At 49.5% G+C, this 23,870-nt stretch overlaps 1 protein-coding gene across 5 annotated transcripts in view; it reads right to left on the bottom strand.

Moving 5' to 3' along the window:
* The window catches only part of PLCG2 (phospholipase C gamma 2), a 187,636-nt gene that overhangs the window by 115,155 nt on the left and 48,611 nt on the right, over positions 1–23,870 (bottom strand). The window contains exon 1 of one of the 5 annotated variants that reach the window (XM_045046654.1): positions 10,372–11,416. The exons of the other annotated variants lie outside the window; for them this stretch is intronic. The gene's annotated coding sequence lies outside the window, so the exon portion shown is untranslated. Of the gene's footprint in view, positions 1–10,371; positions 11,417–23,870 lie in introns of those variants that run through there. 5 annotated transcript variants of the gene reach the window in all.

Raw genomic sequence — 23,870 nt, 5'->3', positions numbered from 1 at the left:
CTTACTGGCTTACTCTCTTCCAGTTCCAAGGCCACAGTCACGCGGGGCTAAAACCAAGATGTGAGCAGGGTTGGCCCCTCCTGGAGGCTCGAGGGAAGAGACTGGTTCCACCCGTCCGTGAGCAGCCTGGCTGGCTGCACTCCTTGGCTCGTGGCCCTTCCTCTACCACTGCTGTTTCCTCTGGCCCTCCTGCCTCTTTCCTGTTAAGAGCCCTGGGAGGACACCAGGCCTGCCTGGACCATCCAGGATGATCTCTCCACCCTCAACTTAATCACATGTGCAGAGTCCTTTTGCCAATCAGGTAACACATCTTCAGGTTCCAGGGATTAGGACGTGGACATCTTTGGGGCCATGCTTCACGCCTACCATATACGCCTCTCCAGGGACCCGCAGGCAGGAGTGGATTATCTCAAAGATGGTTTTGGAAACACCTTCCGAGGAAAGCCAAAGCTTATCCGTCCCCACAAGTCTACCTAATGGAAACAGGCACAAGTTCTGGGACAAGGAAAGAGAAGAAGAAGAAGACAAAAAGAAGACAATCCCTATTTGCAGCTTCCCTACCATGTTTCCAATGCAGTACAAGGTACTTTGCATACACACTGAGCTCATCTTTGCCGGTTAACACGGGGGAAAACTGTGGCTCAGAGAGCTTAAGGAACTTGCCCGAGAGCACACAGCCTGCACATGCAAGATCTGGGATTTGAACTCAGGCTGGTCTAGCTCTCATTGTGCTGCTCTGAAAAAAAAAAAAAAAAAAAAAAAAAAAAAACAATAACAAATAAACAAACCTAAACTAAACTAAAAAACCAACTTGGATCTTCTGGAGGTATTTTTTTCTTTTGATCTCAAAAAGTTGTTCACAATAAAACCTTTCCTTCTGGGTAAGAAAGTATGCAAAGCATTTGCCGCAGCCCCCACTGGCCTGGGGCCTGAGCAGAGAAAGGTCTATTTTGGAGCCGTGTGCTCCAGTGATCTGCTCACTTGGCCGACGGCTCACTACCCGCTGCTCAGGTTTTTTTTTTTTTTTTTCTACAGAGGCCACTTCCTGAGGCTCAAATGAGGCAACGGGTACGTCTACCCAGAAAGACTAGAGCCAGACTCAGAGCAGGACACAGGGCTGAGCAGATCAGAGCCCGAGGACCCACCTCAAAACCAAACCTGCCCATCTCCGCAACGGCTGCCCGTTAGCCGGTCGCCAAGACGCACGGTACCCGAGCCCACGACGAAGGCAGAAGCCACGAAGGCTGTCCTTTTTGACCCTCTTGTTCACTCATCCACGTTATTTGCAAGGGCCCAAACTGGAAACTCCCATATCCGCCACTACGTTTTGGATGCCGTCTGTCACACAGAAACAGACAACCGAAACCATTGTTGTTACCAGCAACAACCACCACCGTTTTACGAAGCACCTGCTGTGTGCCAGGAATTCTTCTAAGTTCACTGAATCCTAACCATCCAATAATGTGGGTACAAGTTCCCCCCGTTTGACAGAAGGGGAAACTGAGGTGCCCCGGGTCACCCATTAGGAGACTAGGGTAAAATGGAGGGCTACAAATGACCACCACTCCACGCCAGAAAAGAAGGGACCACCCATAGCCCCAACAGCACTATGAGCCCCAAGAAGGTTATGCTGAGCCCAAGAAGCCAAACACACAAAAACACATACCATGTCATTCACGGATGTGAAATTGTAGAACAGAAGAATAAGCTGAGAGTTGTAGCAAGCAGGTCAGGGGATGCCTGGGGAGAGGGTACTAACTGGGACAGGACGGAATTTCTGGGTTGATGGACGTGTTGTCTTGATCAGGATGATGGGTATGTATGCATCAAAGTGTACTCGACTTCATATTTAAAATGCGTGCGTACCATTGTATGTAAATTATACCTCGATAAAGGTCATTTAAAGTTTAAAAAAAAAATACCAGGTACGTCCTCCAGCTCCCAGAAGATCAAAACCCTCAAAGATGAAATTCAATATCATATATACGTATATTTTTTATGTTTATTTACTTTTGAGAGAGAGAGAGAGAGAGAGAGCGTAAGCGGGTGGGGGCAGACAGAGAGGGAGACACAGAATCCGAAGCAGGCTCCAGGCTCTGAGCTGTCAGCACACAGCCCGATGCGGAGCTCGAACTCACAAACCGCAAGATCATGACCTGAGCTGAAATCAGACGCTTTACCGACTGAGCCACCCAGGTGCCCTGAAATTGAACATATTTATAGAAAAGCAATCAAATTCCATTTTGGTTCCAGTGATCCCTGGATGGTAGGCCATGGGAGAGATTTTTCTTTTATCTGTGTTTTTCTGTATTTTTCCAAAGTTTCGACAATGAACGTGTATTCCTCTTGTACTGCAAAATAAAACCACAGCCCGAGGTACCTGGCTGACTCAGTTGGTTGAGTGTCCAACTCTTGATTTCAGCTCAGGTCATGATCCCAGGGTCATGGGATTTGGCTCCATGCTGAGCTTAGAGCCTGTTTAAGATTCTCTCTCCCTCCGCCCCTTTCCCCCACTTGCACGCACGCACACGTGCGCACACACACACACACACTCTCTCTCTCTCCCGAAAAGAGAAGGGGGAGGGGGAGGGAAGAAAAGACTGTAGCCCATGTAATTTTCAAAAACTAAAATAGCAGGGCATCCGACCGGCTCAGATCATGATCTCATGGTTCATGGGTTTGAGCCCCGCATCAGGCACTGTGTTGACATCTCAGAGCTTGAGGCCTGCTTGGGATTCTGTGTCTCCCTCTCTCTCTCTGCTCCTCCTTCACTCACTCTCTCTCTCTCGGTCTCAAAAACAAACAAACATTAAAACTTTATAATAAATAAAAAACTACAATGGGACACAGTCCAGCCTTCCTGAGGTGGCCCAGGTGACTGTCAGGTGACTGTGTCCCCCAAGGAAGGGTAGAAGAGCAATGGACAAGGAGTCAGGAGATGCACCTGGCTGGGCCTCAGGCTTCCTGGGTGCTTGGGCCCAACCGTTAGCTCCTCTGAGCCTGTCTGTAAAGGGGACTCATGAGTCCTCCTGCCAACTCTGCCTTGTCATCTGGCTCTGGAAGGGACACAGAGCAGCCTCCCCCCAGCCCATGCACCCCCTCAAAGCAGCCTTCAGCCCCACAGGGGATTAATGTCACATACCCAAGCTTTGTCATACCCCAGCAAATCCTAGCGGCCGGCAGACCAAGTTTTGGACCCCAACTCTGACCCTCGCTGGCTGTGTGGCCTTGGGCGACTCACTGGGCCTTTCTGAGACTTGGCTTCCTCAACTGTCAATCAGGAGGTACATTATAACCCACTGTAATGGTAGGGGAGGGGAGGCTGGGAAAATGAAATGAAATGATGCTACTGGGAATGCCCCTAACTAGTATTAGTTTTTCCTTTTCCTTTCAAGAGTCCCCCACCAAAACCTTAAAAAAAACTAGGACTTCCCGCTGATTTATGGAAGAGGAAGCAAACCTTCCCCATTCATGTTCCATCTAAACACCAGCCCCCATGCCTTCCACCCTCCTCCCTGACATCAGGGTGATGGGCTAGGCACCCCTCGTCTTCCCTGGAAGTTCACAAGGGGCGCGTCACAGAAGCTACTCCAACCATCCCCCACTGCCTGGGAGTGCCAACCAGGCCTGCCACGTGTGACGAAGGCTGTGCCCGGATGAACGGCTCCGGCTTGGCGGTCGCCCAGGCCCTGGGGGCCTCCAGAAACACAGCCCTCTCCAGACACATGGTTCCCGAAGCAGAGGCCCCCAGAGCTCTGTTTCACTGCAGCCAAAGGGTATCCCTGACCCCAGGCAGGGGAAGAACGATGTTCGCCCCCTCAGACAAGTCTGCAGTACCCAGACGGGCCGGCCATGGCGTGGGGCACGATGGCACAATACACCTGATGCGGAGACGGGAGGGGCTGACTGGAGCCGTCGACAATCCAAGCCAGAAACGCCCTCACCAAGGAGGAAACCAAAGGCGACACAGAGGGTGGAAGTGACCTGAACAATTGTGAGAGCTCACACACCAGCTCACTGAATTCTCACAGCAACCCTATGAAGTCAGTACTAGTCTCCACACTTCACAGATCAGAACCCAGGCCACAAAGAGGAAGTGACTGAGCCCAGGTCACGTGGTCGGAAGCAACAGGGAGATGACAGCCAGGTCCCTCTATCTTGCACCCTCCCTCCCAGACTCAGGACTTCTCCTTTGAGTTCTTGACCTCAACCCCAGCGGTTCACTTAACCCCTCCCCCTCCCCCCCAGTAATAAGAAACCAGACCAGACGCTCTATGACAACAGGGAGCGTGTCTGGATTTTGCACATCGCGGCCTGAGCCTGACATGTCGGGGGTCCTCGATAAGTGTGTTAAGTCACAGAATCACCACGTATCCTCTGATATTCTGCACACACGTCTGACGTCTTCACGAAGAGCAGGTACACCGTGAGCACTTGTCTTTTACCAACAGCGTTTACTGGTGCTGTAGTCACATGAAACACAGTTGATAAAGGGAGTTCAAAACCACTCCAGTGCCCTGCATGCAGGAGTGGACGGTGCCCCTCGAGATGACGACGAAGAATGAAGAAGGCACTGTGGGACACTGACAGGCACGGTCATCACCCCTCACAGCAAGAAGAGGGGTCTGCCTCCCTCTCCTCGGATCTGGGCTGGCCTCGTGACCTGCGCCTCGACCAGTCAGATGAGGCAGAGGTGACAGCAGGTAAGTTCCGAAGCTCCCGTCTTCTGCCTCTTCGAAGGTTTCCCGGAGACCGCCACATTAGGAAGTGGGGCCAGCCTCCCGGAGGAGGGGCCACGTGCAGAACAGAGGCCCCCAGCCAACAGCCAGTACTGACTGCCAGCCGCGTAAGCCGGGCGACTCGCGACTTCAGCCAGCTGAGGGCACCCGCACGGGAAGGCCGGTGAGAACGCCCATGGACCGTGCAGAGTAAGAGACGGCTGCAGTTCTAAGCCACGAAGTTTGGGGGCAGTTGGTGACATGTCAGTAAACACCTGATACCCAAATCATCACTTGTCACCCGCCACTGTGCGTTCAGCACTCACCACGTGCCAAACATTCTTCTGGTCACTCACGTATTAACTCCTTTAATCCACCCGACGTGATGACGTGGGCACTGTTTTCCCCTCTTTCATTTAAATCCAAGTGAGTTAACATGTAGTGTAATAATGATTTCAGCAGAATTTAGAGACCCATCACTTACATACGACACCCGGGGCTCATCACAAGTGCCCTCCTTCATGTCCATCACCCATCTAGCCCCTCCCCCCACCCAATATCCCTCCAGCATCCCTCGGTTCGTTCTCTGTACAGTTTGCCTCCCTCTGTTTTTATCTTAGTTTTCCTTCCCTTCCCCTGGGTACATCTGTTTTGTTTCTTAAATTCCCCATGAGTGAAATCAGAATATTTGTCTTTCTTGGACTTATTTTGCTTACCATAATACACTCCAGTTCTATCCGCATTGTTGCAAATGGTTAAGATTTCATTCTTTTTGATCACCGGGTAATACTCCATTTTGTGTGTGTGTGAGTGTGTGTGTGTGTGTGTGTGTGTGTGTGTGTGTATGTGTGAAATCTTTATCCATTTGTCTGTCAATGGACATTTTATTCTCCCCTATTTCCATGGTTCTCCCCTATTTTCATGGTTTTTTTTTTGAGAGAGAGAGAGAGAGAGAGACAGACAGACAGACAGACAGACACAGAATGCAAGCAGGGGAGGGGCAGGCAGAGAGGGGGGACACCGAATCCGAAGTAGGCTCCAGGCACTGAACTGTCAGCACAGAGTCTGACATGGGGTTCGAACTCAAGAGCCGCGAGATCATGAGCTGAGCCAAAGTCGGATGCTTAACTGACTGAGCCACCTAGGTGCCCCTATTCTCCCCAATTTTAAATTAAAGGGTAAACTAAGTGAAATGACTTACCCAAGGTCACCCACCAATGAGCATTTGAATGCAGGCTATCTAGCCCATGCCCATGATCTTAATCTCCTACAAATAATAGCTTACATTTATTCAGCTTTTTGTTGTTGTTGTTGTTGTTTTTTGCTAGTAAAATTTTTAATTCATTAGAGTCAATGAAATACATAAAATCATGATAAAATTAGTGTTGTGCTTATTTTTTATAAAATATGAACACTTTCTTTTGAAAAATGCATTTTCTTGATTCTTGCAGTATTAATCAAAATGAGAAAATAATTAAAATATATGTTAAATATTTTAATTTAGGCTATGATTCAAAATTTTAATTTAGCTATATGGTATGCTAAATAAAAGATTTTTTCAAAGCCAGCTGACATATAAATTAAATGCTGCCTCAGTCTTATCCCCAAATGACTTTCTCTAGAATTCTTGTGCTCTTATAAAATTCTATAATTTGTATGAAGGAGTAAATACCAAAATACAGTATCAAATTATTCTCAAATAAAATTTTTAAAAGAGGCAGGAGAGGGGAACTGCTCTACCATATATAAAAGTGTATGATACATCTTTATAAAATTAAATACTGTGATCTTGGTGTTAGGTTAAGTACACAGATCAATGGAGTACAAATGAAAATCCAAATATTGTATAAAAAGGTGGTATCTTAAATCTGTACAGAAAGACTATATTATCCAGGAATCATCTTTCAAAACAAAACAAAACACTGTATTACTAAGGTAAAAAAAAAATCATGTCAGTAGCTCAGATAGTTTTCAAAAAAATAACTTTCTAAACAAACAGAACCTTAAACAGATAAATAAATAAACCTGAAATTGTAGAAAATAAATACAGACATTTATTCAGCTTTTTGGATGCTAGGAATTGCACCATGTACTTCACACGAATTAACTCACTAAAAATTTGCCACGATCCGCAAGGCAGCTCTGATTATCCTCGTTCTGTGGATGAAGGGAAAAAAAAAAAAAAGTCCAGAGACGTGAAGTCACTCGCCCAAGGTCACAGAGCCAGAGAGAGGGCACTCGAGGAGTGGGACAGGGCGGTTCCAGTGGGCTGGTCCTTAACCACTACTCGCTATGTGCCTCTTTCTGTAACAGCAAAATCCTTGGAGTCTCCCTAATGGACACTTTCATTCTGCAGCCACACAGCTGTCTGCCTCCTGATCAACGCTGCCCACTTCTTTATCCAACACAGAGAACACACCAGGCACCCAACGTCCTACAGCTCACCTCCAAGCTTAATAAAGAGGCTAGAGCACCATTTGTAGTGTTCGAGCATCCCAAGAACAGAATCCATGAACTGTAGATCTGGAGAAGGATTTCACGAAGAGTCCATGTGTTCTCAAACGGAGACAAGAAGATTGTGTTGATTTTTAAATGGATGTGATGTTCCAGTGTATGTGTGCATTTGTGTGTGTGTGTGCGCGTGTGCTCAAGTGTGCAAGCTCATGCCTGTGCAGAGGGGCATGAAGAACGGGTTACTATGGAGGCACCCACATGGCAGGGTCAGTGGCCCGGCATGGTGGGAGCGTGTCCCCAGAACCTCTGTCAAAGGGGTGAAGGGCACCCTTCCTTCCTATAAGCCTCCGGGCAGCACTGACCGGGACAATGGAAGGAAACACACCCCCGACAGTCAGGGGGATGCACGTGAGGGCGTGTTTTCACACTCACACACACACACACACACACACACACGCACACGCACATGCACGCATGCACATGGAAAAGGAAGACTCCCCTCGAGCCGGCATAATAGTGAAACGATGACATTTAAAACACCTTTTTGTTTTTAGGGGAGGACAGATGCTTTACAGACAGTAATTCATTCCATCTTGCTAACTGCCTAGCGACCTAGGTTTTACTATTGTTTCCATTTTATCCACAGGGAGACTGAGGCCTGAAAGTGCCCTCCTCAGAGAGGCCCTTTGCTGAATATCCCTAAGGAGGGTTCTCCCCATCCCCCTTGAGTTGTCTTCATCAGGCAGGACAGCCTTCATCTTCCTCCTGGATCATCCCTCTCTTCCCACCAGCCTACAAGGTTCACAGAAAGGACTTTGTTGGGTCATTTGCCTCCATTTATTAAGCACCCAACACATCCAGTGCCTGTTGCCTTCTAGGCCCTGACTGCGGAATTGTGAAATGGGTAGAGAAGCAAAGAAACCCGGCTCCGAGAAGCCCCATCACCCATCCACGGAAGTCACAACTGGAACGTGGCCCCGGGCATCCAAGGAACAGTGCCCCTCCCTCCCCCGTCATCTCCGGAGTAAGTCATCATTTCTAGCAAGGAACAAGGTCCCCGTCTCAGACTCGGGAGGTGGCCCCGTTCTTAGCCCCAAACTGGGGTAACCTTCCCAGTGCCGTCTCTGAAGAGTAACTTGAACAGCACTACAAGACGGTGCACTGATGACCTATGAAGATTCCCACCAAGACAACCCAGAGAATCGAAGGAGACACGTCCACAGACGCCGGAACACCAGGCATCAAAACCGGATCCCCCACAACGAGGTGGATCCTCAGTCTTCCAGATGGCTTTTGAGCCCCAATGGCCTTGAAAGAGCAAGAACCCTCAAACAGGGTAAGTGAACAGGAGGCAGGCAGGGGTGGAGCCACCGGCCGTGGCTATTCTCAAGATGCAAATTAGGAAGCCGTCCAGGGTGGTCTCGCAGCCCCCAAAGCTTCCTCCTGGAGGGACACATCACCCAACGACTCTATCGTCTGCCCCTGGCATTCAGAGCGCTCGGCCAAGCGTAAGCACCTCGTTGTCCTGTGGGGCCCCCAACCCACTCAGGCCGAGCCCCCCGGATGAGGGTCAGGAGGCTGGGAGGCCACACCCTAGCATGGGCCCACCAGAGAGAGGAGAGACCCCTCCCCACTCCCTGTCCAGAAGAGACAGAAACTGCTCCCCCTTCAACAACCTCCTTCAGCATTAATGGTCATCGCAGGGAATGGTGCCACAGGCAGCTTATTCTAAGCCTTCTGAATTCCCGAACTGCTGACAATGACCACACATTCCTTTCCTAACTGGGAGGAGAGAAACACTTACAAATTAACCTCAGCAACCGGAAGGTTTCCGTCCTAGAAGGAGTTAGGTCAGGTTGAAATCATGACCGCGACAGCAGCCCAGGTCATAAAGGTAACCCCACGTGAGCATCGATTTCCCTGCAAAGGTAACCCCACATGGGCACTATTCAGACAGAAAAGAAGGTAACACACTGTAAGCGTTATTTCGAGCAGCTGACATTTTCTGAGCACTTACTCCAGTCCAAAACCTGGGCTATAAACCCTGATGTGCATTAGCTCACCCCAACCGTAAGGGGTGAGACCATTATGATCCCCTCCACAGAGACCAAGAGATGGAGGGTCAGAGGGGCTACATCAACTGCCCACGGTCACCGCAGCAAGGAGCAGTGGGCCCAGGACAGGAGTCTGGATCTTTGCTCCCTCTCATCTCCCGCTGAGCATCTGGCAGGGCAATTCCTGCTACACCCCCCGCCTTGTTGATCCCGAAACAAGACTCTCACTCCTAAATGCTCTCCCTTGAAGACTATATCCCCATTACCTGTCTCCGCTAAAACAAGCAGGTCCCCTCAGAAGACTTGATTTTCCACTCAGGGGAACCAACAGTGGACAGAAAACCAACAGCAGAGAGAACTTCCATCCCTGGATCTGACCCCGTTCCTCCCACCACTTTGTGTTCCAGCCCCAAAGTTTGGCATAAGCACATAGACCCTGGCCTGGGTTCCCCATCCCTTCCCTCTGTCTTTGTGGAGGGGACCCTCTACCAGAGCTGTTTTCTAGACCTCTGGATACATCCAAGCTCAAGACCCAGAGAGGCTGAGAGATGCCTCTGGCTACCATGGTCTCTGTCACTGGTGGACCCAAGTTGGCCACTAATTCTTCACCATTCTTGCCATTAGGGGATGGAATCTGCCTCCCCACCCTTGAGGCTGGGCTGGCCTTATGATGTGCTTTGACCAAAAGAAAGTACAAGTCACACTGTGCCAGTTTCAACCCCAAACTAGCCATGTGGAGGGAGGCAGAAAGAGGCTGCCAGAAGGAGCACCAAGGGGCAGACAAGGGAGGAGAGCCTTGGTGGAAATTCCCGCCCAGCCATCAGCTGAACTGGCTGGACTCGAGGACTCGAGCCAACACCGCATAGGACCCATCACCCATCACCCAGCTGAGCCCTGCCCACATTCCCGACCCACAGAATTACTGTTTCAAGCCCTGTGTCATGACACGGTTTGTTATACGGCAATAGGTAATTAAAGCACCATCCCAAACTGGCTTCCAGGCATCCACTTCTCCGAAGGAGACTGACATCGGGAAAGCCCTTCCTGTTCACAAGCCCTGGACGCCCAGTCAGCAAAGCCATCCCCTAATGCTGATACCGCCCACAAAAGCACTCAATTAAGCCCGAGCTCAAGACCTCACATACCAGTGTCTATGCTGCCCACCAACACACAAGGTAGACGCCAACGCTGTGTCCGTTATTACAGATACAAATACTCAAACGGGACGTCTGATACAGAGCAGCACAGCCGTCAGTCAAGCCCAGGCTCGTCCAAATCCAACCTGCTCTCACGTGCCATGTCACGTGACCTCCACAGCACATCAACCACCGCAGGATCGCCACCAGGAATGCAGACCCTTGCCCTCGGGGACACAGGTCAGATGCAGCTCTGAGCCACAAAGCATGCCAGCAGTCTGCAAAGCCCTACTGCTAGATCAGTCTGGTGGCCGTTTACTGGGCTCCCATCAGGTACAAAACCTCCCAGAGCACTCAGGGAGCAGGAAAACTCACCTTCGTTTTTGTTATAAATGCATTCACGTCCATATTTAACCTATGTTTGCCCCTCCCCAGCACTGTCCATGAAATTAAAGATCATGTCCATTTTTCTCAACAACTGCCCTTGGTTTCTCGATAAGGTTACTAAATGAATGAACGGGGGGGATGAATGAAGCAATGACAAATGAATGCAAAGAGGTGACCAGTTAGTGGCCCCTGCGTGTGACCAGTCTGATAGGTACAGCCTGATGTGTTCTCCTGACCACACACCTCCAACACCAGCTCCCCAAAAAGCCTTTACTACTTTGCAGTAGAAGAGGCTAATGCTAAAGAAACAACCTTCTTCACTCTCAAACCTGAGGTCTGGCACCTCCTGGGACTGTGGAAGAGTAGGTGGAAAGTTCTGGAAGCAGGACTTTGGGTTGTGTGTTTCACCATGAGACTTCCAATATGTGGCTTTTGTGGCAGGAGACTGTCTCTCAAGCCTGAAGAGGAAGCCAGATGCACACTCTCCCACCTGTCTTCTGGCTAGATCTGATCTTGTTCTTCTAGAATTCACATCCCTGGTCCAAGTGGTGGGCACCTCACAAAAGCAGAACCCGAGTCTCCCCCATGGATTGACATACAGTCTATCATTCATGGTGGTTATATTCTGTAAAGTCACCATCAACATTGAATTAGAAAATACTTGGGGCGCCTGGATGGCTCAGTTGGTTGAACATCTGACTTTTGATATTGGCTCAGGTCATGATCTCACAGTAGTGAGATCGAGCCCTGCATCAGGCTCTGTGCTGAGGGTGGAGTTTAAGATTCTCTCTCCACCCACCCCCCTCTCGTGCACTCTCTCTCTCTGAAAACAAACATTAAAAAAGGAAAAAAAAAGAATTAGCAAACATCGAACCAGTGCTTTTGAGGAAATACGATCAAGCCTCTGGTCATGATGTTTTTATGAAATGTTCAATACGTAACCTTGTTTCTCGTGTGTTTTTGTTTAAAGACACCTTACTTAATATATATCATTGAGGGGTGCCTGGGTGGCTCAGTTGGTTAAGTGGCCAACTTCAGCTTGAGGCATCATCTCATCGTTCATGAGTTTGAGCCCCGCACCGGGCTCTGTGCTGACAGCCTGGAGCCTGGAACGTGCTTCAGGTTCTGTGTCTCCCTCTCGTGCTCATTCTCTCTCAAAAATAATAAATATTATTGAAAAAAAAATTTAAAAAAAAAATAATAAATATTAAAAAAAATGTTTTTTAATATGTATAGATCATTGATTCATTAACACTGAACTCACAACAGCACTGTGTCCAATTCATGCCTGAACAAAGCTTAATCTAACACCTAGTAATTTCTCCGTAAGTCGTATCACAGCCTTCTTGTGCTTGGGAACACCAGACTGCCCTTGGGGGGTACTGTAAACAACAAAAACACCCCCAAAAGCCCCAAACTGAGAATAAGATGGCACGCAGCTGTCTGAGAAAAGGACAATTATTACCAGTTTAAGAGCAGGACGCCTGGGTGGCCCCGTCAGTTAAGCATCCGACTCTTGGTTTTGGCTCAGGTCATGATATCACGGTGTCGTGCTGTGCCGACAGCATGAAGCCTGCTTGGGATTCTGTCTCCCCCTCTCTCTGCCCCACCCCTGCTCACGATCTCAAAAATAAAAATAACATTAAAAAAAGTTTAAGAGTGGACACAAGAAGGAAGCCAACTAGGAACACGCATGTCGGGTGACTCAAAAATTTTCCCTCCATGTCTACAAAGTACTACCAAAGTGCACAAGATTTGGTTCAGGGGTTACAAATAAATTTTAGGGAGGAGGCAAATTTGGGACTATAGGATCCACAAACACAGAGGACCAACTGTGAATGCTGAGAGAAAGCAGCACCCTGGGCCACACGATCTGCTCTACAGATGAGGTCTGTGCAAGGACACAGAAAGGAAATTCGGCGGGCCGAGGAAAGATGAATGCCAGAGGCGGTTCAGGCTCCTGCTCCTCAAGGCCCTGGCCCCTTGGATTCCGTGAGTTATAGAGCCTTCTTCTCAGCCACACGTTCCAGGAAGGCAGCTTCTGACCCCACCAGCCAGAAGACCCTGACTTGAGCGCTGGGCAGTGGTAACTGGGCCGTCAGATACACTCTCTCCAGTCGGGACAGGGGAGGGACAGACGACTGGGAAATCAGCAGCCGGAGGGGAAAGGCTTGTGCCTGCGTACTCCCCAGTCAGCAGGCTGATCAGTGCCACCCAGCACGCAGGCCACGCCCAGAGGAACGTTCTACCGGGGCTACCCAGTAATTTGCGGAAGCCTCTGGCCCCGCGATCAGGTGTCACATCTAAATCTAGGACAGACGCCCGGGCAGATGGCAAAACCAGCAGACACACGTGATCCCACGTGTTCGGTGTCTGTGGGGAAGATGAAGCCACCTGTCCTCACGAAGCAAGATATGGATTTGCCATCACGATCACCATGGCAGCTGCCACATGGACAACACTTATGTTTCTCGGGGGAGAAGGAAGAGTGTGGGGATTATAAAGGAAGTGGGTAATGCAAAAAAGGAAGGAGGAGGTATATTCCAGAGCTATGCTGTCCGATATAGCAGCAACGGCCAGATGTGGCTATTGAGCAGGCAAAAATGAACTGGTCCAAACGGAGATGTTCTGTAGGAATCAAATACACACTGGATTTTGAAAACTCAGACCAAAAACAAAAATGTAATATATTACATGTAATAATTATATCATGCCCATGTTGAAATACTTTAGATACACACAGTTACATAAATATAATAAAATTATTTTCACCTCTCTTTTTTCTCCATACCTTTTTTAATGTGGTGACTGGGAATTTAAAACTATAGGGGCACCTGGGTGGCTCAGTAAGTTAAGCTTCCGACTTTGGGGCTCAAACCCACAAACCACGAGATCATGACCTGAGCCAAATCAGGCTCTGCGCTGACAGCTCAGAGCGTGGAGCCTGCTTCGGATTCTGTGTCTCCCTCTCTCTCTCTGCCCCTTCCCTCTCGCATTCTCTTTTTCAAAAATAAACTTTTAAATAATAATAATACTAAAGCTATACACATGGTTGGCATTGGCAGTTCACATTTTTCTTTTGCACAGCACTGGTCTAGAAGTAGCCCAGTTCAGCTACAGAATGGAGAGGTGGGTGGGATGGGGGGAGAGCAAATAAAATATCTGCTCAGATCTTTTGCTCACTTTTTAATTGGGTTTTTTTGTTTTCTTACTGTTGTGGGTTTTTTTTTTTTTTTAATGTTTATATATTGCGAGCGAGCATGAGAGAGTATGGGGGAGGGGCAGAAGGAGAATCCCAAGTCAGCACAGAGTCCAACATGGGGCTCGATCTCACAAACCATGAGGTCAAGACCTGAGTCAAAATCAAGAGTCCAATGCTCAACCAACTGAACCATTCAGGTGTCCCCTTATTGTTGTGTTTTTGAGAGTTCTTTGTATATTTTGGAAACAAGCCCTTTATCAGCCATGTGTTTTGCAAACATTTTCTCCCAGTCTGTGGCTTGTAAGTTTTTATAGCACCTGGTGATGGGGGAAACTGGCCCTATGCTGTTCCTCTAAAAAGCTTGGTAACCTTGGGCCAGTCACCCAAGCTCACTTACTTCACCGGCACAAAGGCATAAGTCACGGGCTTCGTGTGATGACTGCAGACTATACGTGGATATCCATACACATGATCACACAGACACACACGTGCTTACAGTGTTCAGCAAGGGCAGTAATTCCTATGCCAGTAGTGCCTCCCAATTCCATTTCCCCGTAGGGGGTGGCCACTGGCCAAACAGCAGGCCAAGAGGCTCAAGTGGCCAGTTGGGAAGTCAGAAGGAAAGAGGACACCCTGAGCCAAGGCATTCAACCTTTAAATGAGGGAAAATCTATGCCACATCTCACCCACAGCATCCAGGTGATCTTGAACATTTACTATGGAGACTTAGGCTAAAATGGTCCTTTTGTCCCCCAAAAGTCGATGTTTAAAAGTTATAGTTCTGGACTCGAGCCAGGAATCACATCCCCAATGATCAGCACTCATACCTGTGTGCTCCTCGCTAACCTGAGTTTCCTTACTTGCTCCCCCATGGGAAGCACCCAGGTGTCAGCGCCGGACCCAGGAGAGTCAAAGTACGAGTGGATGCTGCCACAGAAACTAAGTGTTTGATGGAAAAACACTGCATCAACCAAAAACCGTGTAAGGAGTTTTATTTAAAATAGAACAAGGATCCATCAGGGAAATGCTAATCAGGACCACAAAGAGATAGGACTTCACCCCCACTAGGATGGCTATCGTCAAAAACTCAGACAGTAACAAGAGTTGGCGAGGGTGTGGACAAACTGGTGGGAATGTCGAATGGCTCAGCCACTGTGGTAAACAGCCTGGCAGGCCCTCAAACAAGTCAATACAGAGTTACAAGGGACCCAGCAAGTCCCCTCTTAGGTACATACACAAAGAAGGGCAACTTATTTCCACAAAAATCTGTCCACAAATGCTCACAGCAGCATTCCTCATCCAGCCAGAAAGTGGGAACATCTTGAAGGTCCATCGAGTAATGAAATGGATACACAAAATGTGGTCTCTCCTAACAATGAAACACTACTCAGCCATAAAAAAGGAATCGATCACTCATAGACACTGCAATGTGGACGAGCCTTAACATATGTTAAGTGAAAGAAGTCAGACGTTGGGGCGACTGGATGGCTCAGTCGGTTAAGCGTCCGACTTCAGCTCAGGTCACGATCTCTCGGTTGAGTTCAAGCCGCACGCCAGGCTCTGTGCTGACAGCTCAGAGCCTGGAGCCTGCTTCAGGTTCTGTGTCTCCCTCTCTCTCTCTGCGCCTCCCCCACTTGCACTCTGTCTCTCGGTCTGTCTCTCTCTTAAAAAAAAAACTTAAAAAAAAAAAAAGAAAGAAGTCAGACACAAAAATCTACATATTAGGATTCCACTTCTATGAAACGTCCAGAGAAGGCGAATATAGAAACAGACAGTAGATTGCTCCTTTACAAGGAAAGAAAAGGTGGTGGCTCAGCAGCGTACATTTATTGAGCGCCTACTGGAAACTCCTGGCGTTACAAGTGCAGAGACAGACAAGACGCTCCCTGCCTCGGGGAACTAGAATCCAGCCCCTTCCCTGCGGACCACTCTGGGGCAACCCTACGCAGATTTTTGGAAGCAATTACAAAATGAAAGGTCATGCAAGGCCTCCCTCTCAAGAAAGGAAAAGGACACCCAACTCCTCCCTGGAGACAGCCTGACACACAAATGAGCTGAGCCATCAGAATAACTGGAAGTATATCCAGGCTGCCAACCTTAGACGTTACTAGACTTGCCTCGACGTCAAACTTCTCATCCAGCAGATCAGGAAAATATCAACCTCACGGGGTTGCTGGGTGGGTTAAGTGGGGACCTATCAGAGGCCTTGGCCCACAGTATGGGTTCATACGTTTTCCTACCACCATCCCAATTGCTCAGGTTTTTTGTTTTTAATGTTTATTTTTGAGAGAGAGAGAGAGAGAGAGAGAGAGAGAGAGAGAGAGAGAGAGAAGAGGGGGAGAGAGAGTAGGGAGGATCCAAAGCGGGCTCTGCGCTGACAGCAGAGAGCCTGACATGGGGCTCAGATTCATGAACCGTGAGATGAGGACCTGAGCCAAAGTCGGACACTCAACCAACTGAGCCACCCAGGTGCCCCCCCCAGGTGCCCCCCAATCGGTCACGTTGATGCCACAGTGAGATCCACGGTCTTCAGCCAAAAGAGGAGTCGTGCTTCTGGTTTCACATCCTGGGACAGAACAACTACCAAACGAGGAAGAGGAACCACAATGCTCACAAGACCTTTCACTGCCTGTGAATTTAACATCTGCCAAAGATATAAAAGCTGACAGATGCCCAGATGCTAGCAAGGGGGGGGGGGTGGTTACAAGTCGGCACGGCCTTTCTGGGGACCACTGCACCCACAGCCCAGGACACAGCCTTTCCTTCCTCCCAGAAATTCTTCTAGCAATTCATCCTATGGAAATTACCAGGGATGTGCCTAAGAGTTAGCAATAAAAATACTCCCAGGATCAATGTTAGACATAGCAAACTAATAAGCTACATGATACCCAAAAATATAAAACGGATTAAAAAATTAAAAATAAAAGATAAAGGGCAAAAGCTACAACCAGTTATAACAAAACAGAAGGCATATGCTCAGAAAGATTTCCACCATAGGAAATAACCTAAATTACCATCATCAAAAGAACAGGTGTCCTATCAGGGGCCCTTATGGAATGAAACCTAAATGCAGTTAAAAGAAAGCCACTGATATCAATATGGATGCCTAACAAGAGACTGTACGCTAATTAAAGACGCAAGTTTTCACAGTGTTAGAAAATGCACGGGAGTAATTATCAAAGTGACATCCTGGCTTCCCTAGGGAGGAAGGCGTATAGGTGAGGACTTAGCTATATGCACTCTCTTCTTAAAAACCAAGATCCAAAGCAAATATTATGATTTGCCTAAGTTGGATAGGAGGCTATAGTCATTTCCAGTGGCTGCTGTAACAAATTAACCACAAACTCAGGGAGTTAAGACAACACACATGATCTTACTGCTTTGCAGGTGAGCAGAATGGGTCTCCCTGGGCTGAAACCAAGGTGTCAGAAAGGATCCCTTCCTTCCGAGGGCTCTACGGGAGAATCTGCTCCTGTGCCTTTTCCAGCTTCTGGAGACGGCTTGCATCCCTTGGCTTGTGGACCCCTTCCAACTTCAAAGCCACTCATTTCACCTCTCTGCCCTCTGCTCTGTCATCACATCTCCTTCTCAGACTCTGACCCTCCTCCCTCTTTCACTGATAACAACCACTGTGATAACACCACTCCCCCATCCATAATCCAGAATAATCTACCCGTCTCAAGATCAAGTTAATCACATCTGTAGAGAGCCTTCTGCCATAGAGGAGAACCTAGTCACCAATTCTAGAGATTACGATGGGAACCTCTTGGGCCGGGGACTTTGTTCTACTTACCAGAGTGCACCGAAATAATAATCACCACCCCCACCATCACCAGTGATGGTGTTATTGAGTGCTCTGGGATACTTGTGAGGCACTATCCCAAAGTGTGCAACATGTTCACCTAATCCCCATGAGAATCCTCTAAGGAAGGCACTACTGTGATCCCACTCTATAGATGGGATCTATACAACGGGAGGCTAACTTGTCCATGGTCACCAACATTTTAAGTGACAGGGCCAAGATTTGAACCCAGGCTGTCAGGCCTTAAGAGGACAGCTTATAACAAGAAGTGGTCCCATGGGGTGCCCGGGTGGCTCAGTCGGTTAAGCATCCAACTTCCGCTCAGGTCATGATCTCACAGTTTGTGAGTTTGAGCCCCACATCGGGCTCTGTGCTGATAGCTCAGAGCCTGGAGCCTGTTTCAGATTCTCGGTCTCCCTCTCTCTCTGCCCCTCTCCTGCTCACTCCCTGTCTCTCTTTCTCTCTCTCTCTGAAAAACAAACATTAAAAAATTTTTTTAAGTGGTCCCAATGTAGCACTAAATGGAAAAGGCACGGTGCTAGAATATTGCATTTTATAAAAATCATTTATGTCTTGCAAAAACAAACGAACAAAAAAAAACAGAAGTGTGTAGACCAACTTTTAACACACATGCCTCTGGTCAGGGGGGAAGGGGCTGTTACCCTCACCCAGTTATCGTTAAAAATATGTCTGCTGGGGGGCCTGTGTGGCTCAGTCAGTTAAGCACCCGACGCTTGGCTTCAGCTCAGGTCATGATCTCACTGCTGCGGGTTCGAGCTCCACATTGGGCTCTGCGCTGGCAGTATGGAGCCTGCTTAGAATTCTCTTTCTCCCTCTCTCTCTGCCCCTCCCCCCCCCCAATAAATAAACTTTAAAAAACATGTTTCTGCTAATGAATATATGTTACTTCTTCAAGGAAAACGAAGTCAGAATTAATCAGGGCAAACGCAGGTCAGAGGAGATCAGCTCAGAGCTGTCTTCAATAGGGAACTGGCCGTTCACGCTTGGCCACCCCTGTTTGGGTCCTTCTTAGCTCCCCAGGGACACAGGCCCTCCTCCAGCCAGGCCCCAGGCCCTCACCCGCAAAGGCTGACATCACACCCCGCCCCCACCATGAGCCCCACAGGGCCTTCTCTTCCTGTCTCTCTCCCGCTGTGCGGACACTAACTTTGCCAGTCTCCCTTCTACAAATTACAAAGTGCCATGTTCTCCCTCCTTGAAACAGAATCCTTCACACACTAGACACCTCACCCCGGCCCCCAAGCCCACTCCCGCCCTTGGCTGTGACTGCAGCTTGGGTCAGGTGAAAGCTTCTTCCGGCCGTGCTGGAACTGGCATCATCACTGTTGCTGTTTCCAAAACACCACGGCCCTGTTGACACTCCTCTTCTCCAAGGTCAGACTACCCCAGCCTCCAAGGACAGAGGCAAGGGGCGGACACGCTGGCCTGCCCAAGGCTCGAACCCAAGGGACCTTAACCCTAAAAGTCCGTCTGCGTGTAGGGGCCACACCACAGCCCCTCGAACACTTCCCAGAACACACAAATGCAGGCAATGACGAGCCATCAGGGCAGCATGAGCACGAGGCACCCCGGTCAAGTACAGACCAGGCGATTACGTGCATTTACAAATTTAATCCTTGCACCGAACCCACCAGCAAACTCTGCCATCATCCCAGCTCTCACTTGAGAAGCCTGAGGCACAAGGGGGCCTGGGGTGCTCAGCGTCATGCTGCCAATAAGCTCAGGGCTGTGTGTGTGGTTCAAAAGGAAGTTGTCACGGAGATGCTCTACCTTAACCCAAGATACTGCCATCTCTGGGGAGAAAAGGGGGAGTACAGACTGCAGGGGGGGGCATCGAGGTCCTTTCCCCCATGTGTCCACCGTTCACCCCGGGCAAGGTGCTGGGGATCCCACACTGGAAAGCTGAACGGACCTGCCCCTGCCTCCCGGAGCCCACATTCTGGGGTGAAGGACCGCGGAGGGCCTGGCTCCAAGTCAAGCATTGCCGGGCGGCAGGAAAAGCCACCACCAGGATTTCTAGCTTCAAATGCAAAATGCACAGCACTTCAGTCTCTTCCAAGACAAAACAAGACCTGTCACTCTGCTACCCTGCTATGTGACAATGCACGCTTATCTCTAAGATCCACTGGGTGGCAGGCAGTGGGGAGGAGTTTCTTCCTAAAATCAATCACTGAGCGATCGCTCTTAACAGCTCCCTCCCTAGACATCCACAAGAGATCTGATTTGCACCAACTATTCAGGAGACTCTAACGACACAAAGTGGGGTACACACCCACCCCAGGGCTTACAGAGATGCAAGGGACAGAGGCTCCCTGCACCCGGCTCCCTGGCTTCTCCCAGGGGGATGTATCTACACTCCAGCTGCCTCTCCTGTCCTCACCAACAGCCCCAGATGGAGCTCCGAGCTGGGACACCAAGTTTCCCAAGAGCCGGATGAAAAAGACCCATGTCCACACCCCACAGCCTTGGGAGCACCAAAGGGACCAACCACAACTAACTCGACATGCACAGCGTCCTTCAAAGGGGAGGCTTGGTTGCTGGGAGGAGAGAATTCAGGGTATATACTTGCAGGAGACAGGAGAGAAGCCTGAGCGGTAGTAACAACAGCAAACCTTCCCAGGTACCTAGGTGGTTTCCTACGGGAGCACATCTGACCCTCCTAACAACTCTTTAAGGCAGGCACTACCATTCTTCCCATTTTACAGATGAGGAAACAGAAGCACAGACAGTTAAGTCTCTTGCCCAAGGCCACACAGCTAAAAAGCCATGGACTCTGGATTCAAACCTAAGCAGGCTGGTGCCACAGTACACACAATTATCCAAGGCCAATGGCCAAGACGAATGTAGCCAGGAAGGAAGAGGACGGTTGAAGGAAAGCCAGGGCCCCTCAAGTCCTTCACGGCCAACTGCACCTTGCCCAGAATACCTGCGGCCAGATGGACACCTCAGTGGCCGTGCTCACCCCACTGCCGTTCAGTCCCCTTTTAAAGGGGAGTGTATTTGTGGGGCGCCTGGGTGGCTCAGTCGGTTAAGCGCCCGGCTTCGGCTCAGGTCATGATCTCACAGTTCGTGAGTTCGAGCCCCGCGCCGGTCTCTGTGCTGACAGCTCAGAGCTTGGAGCCTGTAAAGGATTCTGTGTCTCCCTCTCTGTCTGCCCCTCCCCAGCTCACGCTCTGTCTCTATCTCTCAAGAATAAATAGACTTAAAAAAAAAATTTAAAGGGGAGTGTATTCATTTGCTAGGGCTGCCGTAACAAAGGACCACAGACTGGGTGGCCTAAACAGAAATGTACTGCCTCACAGTTGTGGAGGCTGGAAACCCCAGACCACGGGGTGGGCGGGGTTGGTACCTGAGGGCTGGGGGAGATGATCTGTTCCATGCCTCTCCCCCATCTTCCGGCACTGCTGGCCACCTTGGTGGTCCCCTACTTGTCAAGGCCGCACTCCCACGCCTGCGCCCCTCATGGCGGGACCTTCTCTCCTTGTGTGTCTCCTCCAGCACACGGTTATATTGGATGAGGGCCCCACCGGACATCAGCATGACCTCACCTTAACTAATATGTCTACAAAGATCCAATTTCCAAATAAGCTCACGGTCTGAGGTACAGGGGGTTAGGGCTTTGATACAGGAAATTGGGGGGGAGGTCACAACTCAACCCATTACAGGGACCCACCCCTGCCCGTAAGTCCTGAAGCTTCCAGACTATGCCCCCCACCAGGAGAGGCCAACTACCAAACCAAAGAGGGGATGCTGGCTTCGAAATAGCCAATCCCCATGCACTGGCTCAAGAAGACCCAGCCAATCACAGGCCTCCCTCAGGAGTCCACTCTTGGGAGGCTGGGAAACCACAGGCTTCACGGAGGAGGCCACCCAAGGAGTGAGGATGGAGAACGGCTTTGCTGGGGAGGACCCAACCATGGCTGCAGGGAAGCTTAACAGGGGCGAGGAGGCCCGACCATGGAGAGAAGCCACTGTCTGCGGCTCTTGTCAGACAGATGGCAGAGTCCTCAGTGCCACCATCCCCCCTTCCCATGAGGCCCACTTACCGGGTAAAGTTGTCTATGTTCTTGGATTCCTACAAGAACTCCACCTGCCCCCCCCCCACCAAGTCCCTACAATCATTCTGTTCTCTAGCCATCAGTTGGGTTCCTACAGCCACCTCTGCCCCCTCCACAATTAGGGGCCACGAAGAGCCTGGAAGATGCCTATCAAACCCACTTCTCATTCTGAACGGCACACAGGCTGGTCACATTTCCCAGCAACCTTTGCAGCACGTCACATGCCAATTCCTTGTCAGTGGAAGTTGGGAACCTTCCACCTTGCAGGCCCAGGCCATCAACACCTCTTAAGGCATCCTCCACTCTCCCTCTTCCCCCACATGCTGGCTGGACACAGAGGATCCTGAGGCAGCCTCAGATGTCTTAGAGGGTACCTAACTACCCCACAGCAGAGCCCCACCCCTCAATCCCACTGTTTCAGGACTTGGTGAGAAACTTGTATGAAGACATCTTTTGTCACTGCACTTCGCCCCTGACTAACACAGAAGCTTTGCTGCGGTGTCCTCTGCCTGGACTGCTCTCCCCACAGAGCCTCCCATGGCTCCCTCCTGCTTACCCATCAAGTCCAGGTCAAGTATCACCTCCACAGAGAGGCTTCCCCGAGATCTACTCTACTAAAATAGTCTTCTTCCCTGGCTACTCTGTCACAGTGCCTGGATTCTTACCTTCCTAGCATCCATCACAATCCCAAATGCTTGAATGATTAGTTTGGCTTTTTCTGTCCTAGGAAACTGTAAGTTGCTTTATGCATCTCTGTGGCCCTATTCGACACTTTATTCCCAGTGACAAGTCTAACACCAAACACACACTCAGTCCTTTGAGTATTTGCTAAAATCAACAAAGGAACAAATCCTAAGAACAACAAGTAATCGTTATCCAGGACAGAAAACAACCCATGAACAACCACAGAAATCAATTCCTCAACCGTCCAGCAGCCAAGCAGGTCGGAATCAAGGTCAAGAATAAAAAGGTCAGTTCTGTTTTTCGTACCAGCGGTCTCTGTCATGGAGAATATATACGCCAGAAGGCGATCAGGAAGGAAAATCACTGTATAAATGGAAGTTCTAATATTTATCTCATCCTTTCTCCAGTACCATTTCCCTTTATGTTTGATGAGGACAATGACAAGGATCATGACAAGGATGCCAAGAGCAGCCAATACTTGAGAACCTGCCTCTGCTGTGCTCAGCAGTGTCGAGAGCACTGCCTCTGTATTACTTCAGTTAAGGCTCCCAGAAGTCTGATGCAAGACATTCTTTCATTACTGTTTTTACAGGCGAGGAAACAGAGGCACAAAGAGGTGACAAGTGGCCCAAGATCACACCCCAGTGAGGTGGCAGGGCTGGGAGGAGATCCAGGCACTCAGACTCTCAAGTCCCTGCTATCGTCAACCATAACCACACGTCTAAACCAACAAATAAATAAGTTTACAGACACGGAGGGCACTGGCTGAATCTCCTTTCTGATGGGATGTTTGACTGAAGGAGGGTGGGGGCCGCTTTCAGACAATGCATTTCTTTGCAGGCGGGGGATGATGCCGGTACAAAAACAACCACTTCTCCACTCTTTCAAAAACATTTCGATAACAACTTGCAAAAATAATCATTTTTTTTAACGGCTTCGAAGCCCCAAGATGGATTTCAGAACTAGTGGGGATAAGAACCACGCTGTTTCAATGGTCCTGGCTCTGTCAGCAGCTGTCCACACTGTGTGGTCTCCCGGCACGCCTGTCTCCCTGCTAACCAGGGCACTTCAAGAGGCCTCTTCCTCCTGGCATCTCCAGCACCCAGCCAAGCGTGTCCTCTGCACACATAAGGAATGACGCATTTCCCTCCCATTGTAAAAATGAGAACTTGAGTGGAACTGCTGTTCTTGGGTCCCCAACAACATGCTTCTCCATCACACACAGAACTGAAACATCAGAGATCACCCAGGAAGAGAAACGAACACAGCAGGAAGAAGATATGAGACTCCGAAGGCAGACAGCATGAATACAAATTATAGCTCTGCCTGTTCGTGGCTGTGTGGCCGTGGGCAC

The sequence above is a fragment of the Felis catus genome, chromosome E2 (genome assembly GCF_018350175.1).
Source record: "Felis catus isolate Fca126 chromosome E2, F.catus_Fca126_mat1.0, whole genome shotgun sequence".
NCBI lineage: Eukaryota > Metazoa > Chordata > Mammalia > Carnivora > Felidae > Felis > Felis catus.
Note: the sequence above shows the minus strand (reverse complement) of the source record. Positions and strands in the feature narration are given on the sequence as shown.